At 57.0% G+C, this 6,000-nt stretch overlaps 1 protein-coding gene across 3 annotated transcripts in view; it reads right to left on the bottom strand.

Annotated features, from left to right (window-relative positions):
- The window catches only part of SLC4A1 (solute carrier family 4 member 1 (Diego blood group)), a 65,613-nt gene extending 60,377 nt beyond the window's left edge, over positions 1-5,236 (bottom strand). For all 3 annotated transcript variants that reach the window (XM_074979331.1, XM_074979330.1, XM_074979329.1), the window contains exon 1: positions 5,099-5,236. The gene's annotated coding sequence lies outside the window, so the exon portion shown is untranslated. The remainder of the gene's footprint in view (positions 1-5,098) is intronic.
- Between the last annotated feature and the right edge of the window lie 764 nt (positions 5,237-6,000).

Below are 6,000 nucleotides of genomic sequence, written 5' to 3' on the forward strand. Positions count from 1 at the left end.
AACCCAAGGTGAGTGCCTCAGTTTCCCTAGGCACAGCATCAGTGCGTAGTGGTGATGGGAGTTTCGGTCTGATGACTTCACCCATTGGGTCAACAGCTGTCCAGGCTGTTTGTAACCTAGGCAACCAGGTGACACCTTTCTTCCCTGGGAAATAGGACAAAGGAGGGAGGTGGGGCCCAGCTGGTTTGAATTGGAACTGGGCTGTGGCGTTGTGGAGCCTCCTCTGGCTGGAGAGGGAGGCATGAGGGCCAGGGCCAGGGCCTGGGCTCAGGGACCCCATCTCCCTGAGACGGATGGTACTGATGGCTCCTGGTTTCTGTGCTGACAAGTCGGTTCTACGCTGCATCCCTGTCACCTAATAACCCTTTTGTTCTCCTGCTGAGTGAGAGTCAGGTCTGACTTCAGATGGGGGTACAGGGCCTGGTGACCCCCCCCCACTCCATGGCACACCTGGTTTGCAATAGGTCTTAGCCAAGGGCAAAGTGCCCAGTGAGATCCATTTCTATGCACGGCTTAGGGGGTCTCTCTCCTTGCGGATCAACCCCTTGCGAGCGTAAGTTCTAACGCAGCTTCGGCTCCAGGCGAAGTGGCTTTGAAGACAGTTTCTTGGGAGCCCTGTTTCAACACAACTGCGCCGGGATTCGCTGACAAGCTGCAGCCTGGCACATGCGGTACAGACAGGTGCGGCTCATCAGTGAGAATCAAACCTGAGACCCTCCCTCCACCCCCTACCTGCTGAGCTACAGGCAGAGCACGGGAAGCAGCAGGCCAGTGCAGTACCTGGGGTCAGCCACTGGAAGGTGACACAGTCACACGCTAACCCATCGCCGCACTCCCCTTTCGCCCTTGGACTTGGTGCACTGGGTCAGAGGTACCCAGGCGACATTCACAGCCGGCTGGGCCCAGTCCTGCAGCCCTTTAGAGCAGTCCCGGGCCCCTGCTAGCCTGGCGTTAGACTGGTAGAGTCGTTAGTTGCTCCGGTCTGACGCTCAGAGGCACAGAAGCAGAGAGGGGAGCAAGGCCTGGCTGTGGGGTGCCGTAAGCAGATGGCCAGTAGGAGGTTCTGGGTTGGCGAACTGGGCTTCATAGGGGAGCAGTTTGTGGGGGGCAATCAACAGCTTAAAACCGGAGGGTCCCTGTTGCAGGGTGCTACAGATGACTAGCAAGCTCAATGCAGTCTTGTAGGGGATGGGGAGACCCAAGGAACACAGAGGATGAATACCACAGGGAATTCATCGGGGACGTGGCCTGCCCAGTAGGCGGCTGGTGGTTTAGAACAGGGGTGTACAAAGCGGGGGTGGGCCCCACAGGGTGTGTGTGTAAAATCTCGTAAGGGGGCACAGCACCATTGGCCGCTGGGACTCAGACTCTTGCATCTCATTAAAAATGTTGAACTCTGTGATGGTTTTTCTGCCGGTGTAATCACATTCCCAGACCGATTCATAATGTTTTTATGTCCCACAGACTCGTTTTCTCACACCTGCTGAAAGGGATTTGTTTTCCAGGGGGATGACACTAGACGGGTTGTGGGGAACCTGTGGAGTCGGACATAAAAAGTTTGCTCACCGCTGTGTGAGAGGAGGAAGGGGTTTGGGAAGCATTTGGGGTCCAGCCCTGTGAGCCTGGTGGCAGGACTGATACAGGGAGAATTGTAAACCCAGCAACTGCAGGTGCAGCTGAGGCTCTGTCATGTGTGTGCAGACAGGACCTGGCTCACAGTGAAGTGCAAAGAGATTAGGGTCTGCCCAGGACAGCCCATCAGCTCAGGAGAGTGTTTTGTGGCAAGGCCTGGAAATCCCTTGGTGGCCGGGAGGAAGCGGGGACAGAGAGACATCCACCCACTGGCACTTTCCTGCTGAGCCAAGGGCTGTGCTTGAGCCTAGGGCTGCTACGCCGCTGGAGATGCCACATCATGGTTGAACACGCTCCGCCCCAGAGCTGGCTGCATGTCAGCAGTGAGCGAAGCAAGCTCTGCTTGAGAAAGGCTTGGGAGTGAACCACCTTCAGGGCACTCAGAGGAGGGGAACAGCTCCCCAGAGCCGGCACAGCTTCTCCGAAAGGAAGAGTGGGGGCGGGTCAGGAATATTGTATCAGCACCTGGCTGCTGTCTTCTTCTTCACACTGACAGTCCATGGGCTGGTCCTTCTGTGCCGCCAGCCCCACCCTTGGTTCCCTGCTAGGAGTCCATATGTATCTGCCTCCCTCGCTGAGGTCTGGGCTATGTCCTTGTTCACCCATTAGTAGCCCAGCTCCGGCAGTGCTGGGCCACCCTCGGGGAGACAAGCTAGTTAAACCACAGCACGAGCTGCCCCCAGCTGGAGCCAGGCTGCGCTAGGGGTGAAACGAAGAGAAAACACCTGAGTGGGAGAAAGGGAAGGGAGCTGGGGAGGAGGGAGAGTCTATCTCCCCACGCCCCAGCACTCGGGCGCTAGAATGACCGATGCCCCTTGACCCACCAGAGGACACTGATGCCCCAGGGTATGACAGTGAAATCTGCACCCCTCCCCAGCTCCAGCACAGAGTATGGCCCTGAAACCAATGGCACAGAATCTCTGCCCCCAATGCCACAGCTCAGAGCCCTGTGACCCACAGCCCAGCATCTGTGTCCCCAATGCCACAGCTCAGAGCCCTGTGACCCACAGCCCAGCATCTGTGTCCTAATGCCACAGCTCAGAGCCCTGTGACCCACGGCACAGCATCTGTGTCCTAATGCCACAGCTCAGAGCCCTGTGACCCACGGCACAGCATCTGTGTCCTAATGCCACAGCTCAGAGCCCTGTGACCCACGGCACAGCATCTGTGTCCCCAATGCCACAGCTCAGAGCCCTGTGACCCACAGCACAGCATCTGTGTCCCCAATGCCACAGCTCAGAGCCCTGTGACCCACGGCACAGCATCTGTGTCCCAATGCACAGCTCAGAGCCCTGTGACCCACAGCACAGCATCTGTGTCCCCAATGCCACAGCTCAGAGCCCTGTGACCCACAGCACAGCATCTGTGTCCCCAATGCCACAGCTCAGAGCCCTGTGACCCACAGCCCAGCATCTGTGTCCCCAATGCCACAGCTCAGAGCCCTGTGACCCATGGCACAGCATCTGTGTCCTAATACCACAGCTCAGAGCCCTGTGACCCACAGCACAGCATCTGTGTCCTAATGCCACAGCTCAGAGCCCTGTGACCCACGGCACAGCATCTGTGTCCCCAGTGCACAGCTCAGAGCCCTGTGACCCACGGCCCAGCATCTGTGTCCTAATGCCACAGCTCAGAGCCCTGTGACCCACGGCACAGCATCTGTGTCCCCAATGCCACAGCTCAGAGCCCTGTGACCCACAGCACAGCATCTGTGTCCCCAATGCCACAGCTCAGAGCCCTGTGACCCACGGCACAGCATCTGTGTCCCAATGCACAGCTCAGAGCCCTGTGACCCACAGCACAGCATCTGTGTCCCCAATGCCACAGCTCAGAGCCCTGTGACCCACAGCACAGCATCTGTGTCCCCAATGCCACAGCTCAGAGCCCTGTGACCCACAGCCCAGCATCTGTGTCCCCAATGCCACAGCTCAGAGCCCTGTGACCCACGGCACAGCATCTGTGTCCCCAGTGCACAGCTCAGAGCCCTGTGACCCACGGCCCAGCATCTATGTCCTAATGCCACAGCTCAGAGCCCTGTGACCCACAGCACAGCATCTGTGTCCTAATGCCACAGCTCAGAGCCCTGTGACCCACAGCACAGCATCTGTGTCCTAATGCCACAGCTCAGAGCCCTGTGACCCACAGCCCAGCATCTGTGTCCTAATGCCACAGCTCAGAGCCCTGTGACCCACAGCACAGCATCTGCACCCATCCCACACCTCCAAGTGTGGCGCTGTGACCTACGGACAACATCTGCTCTCTGTTGCCACTGTATGTATCAGTGTTCCACAGAACAGCACCTACAGGCTCTCCTGCTGCAAGGCAGAGCCCTGTAAATATGACCTATGGCCCCAGTTCCATAGTAGAAAGTCCTGAGATAGCTCCTGCCTTTCTGGGCACCTCAGATGCAAAAGCCGCTGTCCAGCCTCTTCACAGCTAATGTCACAAGCCTCTGTGGAAAAGACATTTGTGGAACAGCAGCTGAGCTAAGAGGGAGTTGGCTCAGTGGGTGTGTGTTTGACTGCAGATCAAATAATTCCCTGGCTCAAATCTAGATGCCCCCTGCCTTTGGGGACATGCTTGTAGTTTTCAAGGCCTTACATGAGGAGAGAGAAAAATGGTTCTCCTTGACCTCTTGGGATAGGACAAGAAGCAACAGGCTTAAATTGCAGCAAGGGAAGTTTGGACACTAGGAAAAATTTTCTGTCAGGGTGTTTAAACACTGGAATGAATTGCCTGGGGAGGTTGTGGAATCTCCATCACTGGAGATATTTAAGAGCAGGTCAGACAAACACCTGATAGAGCTGGTCTAGGTGGTGCCTGGTTTTGCTGTGAGGACAGGGGGCTGGACCTGATGACTTCTTGAGGTCCCTTCCAGGTCTAGGATTTGACGATTCCGAAACTCCCCAAGATGGCAGCTCCCACCGCCAGCTGCCATGGAGCCGGGTCTCCGCGCAAGCTAAGCTGAGGGAAGGGTGGTTCTCAGCTCCCCACTCCACACCTCTGGGCTTCAAATGCAGACCATGAGCCAACCAGCCCCTCCAATCCCCATGCCTGGGCAGCACATGCTCAACACTTTGCTGGTTTTAGGGGGAGGCACACTCAGCTCCCCCTTCCTCCAGCAGAACGCCAGCCCTCGGGCTGCCACACCCGCCTGGCCCTCAGTCCAGGACTCCATGCACAGGCTGCCCAGCCAGCTCTGCTTCCAGCGCAACACTTCTTTACATGCCCGGGGCAGACTCTGGTCTCTGTGACCTGGGCATGGCCCTCATGTCCAGAAGGTCACAGCCAGCGCCTTCACTGCAAGGCAGTTACCTCCAGAGAGACAGATGAGCCAGGAAAAGGCCCATCACCCCACTTAGCTCCCCCAGCACCAACACCCCCCTCCACCCCTTCCCTCCAAACTCCACCCACTGAGCCACGCTCCCCAAGCAGCTCTGTGCCCCCCAATCAGCAAATGACCTACCGGTGCCTGCTGGGATCTCGATAGGCCTCCAAAGCCTCACTGCCAGCTTCTCCTCCTGGAGCCTCTGGCTCAGCTGTGGTCGCCTGCCAGTTGGGAAGATGGTAAAGAGACCCGAGATCCAGCCGGAGGCGCTTCGAACTCCTGAGTCATGCTCACCTCCCTAATCTCTCTGGCCCACCAGCCCTGGGCGCTTCTCTGCTGCTGGGAGATTCACACTTACCCCGGCCCAGTAAACAGGGTTATCAGGAGAGACCCTCTTGCAGAACCAACCCTGCCCAGGGCCATGGCCCCACCTTGCCCAGCCTCCGCCCTCAGCTGCCATCTCCCTCATGCTACCAATTTCATTGACTTTTGCAAATTAGTTTTAATTCCCCCCCCGCTTTCTTTCGTTGGTGGGTCATGGTGGTGGCCCAGCTGGTGTCCTTGCAATATCTTGTTTACCAGTTTCTGGGGATTCCCTTTGAGGGAAGCCCTGGGCAGACATAGGACAGGAAATCCCTCTGGAATTTAGTGCATTTGAAAAAAAGTAGGCTTGTGGTGAGGCATCTCCAGGGCTGGTGTTATGTGACGCATTAGAAACAAGGGCTCAGCTCCCGCCGATTTCACCGCAGGGGGTTCTGTATTCACTGGTTGTGTCTGTCCAGTGGTTCTCCATGAATAGGTCAGTGGCATCGATGAGACAAGAGCACGTACCCAGCACACGTGGCATTGGATTTTCAGGGTTACCTGACCTGTGAATGTTGAAGGAAATACTCCCACTGCATTTAGTGGGATTCGGGAGCAGGTCCCAGGGATGCTGGGTGTGTTTGAAATATTTACCAGCACGCCAGCGTTCTTCTACCTGAGAGGTACCTGCTGTGCCGCTGTGGGTTCTAGGTCGGTAGGTGAGTTCTAGGTAGGTC

Source organism: Carettochelys insculpta, chromosome 28 (genome assembly GCF_033958435.1).
Source record: "Carettochelys insculpta isolate YL-2023 chromosome 28, ASM3395843v1, whole genome shotgun sequence".
Lineage (NCBI taxonomy): Eukaryota > Metazoa > Chordata > Testudines > Carettochelyidae > Carettochelys > Carettochelys insculpta.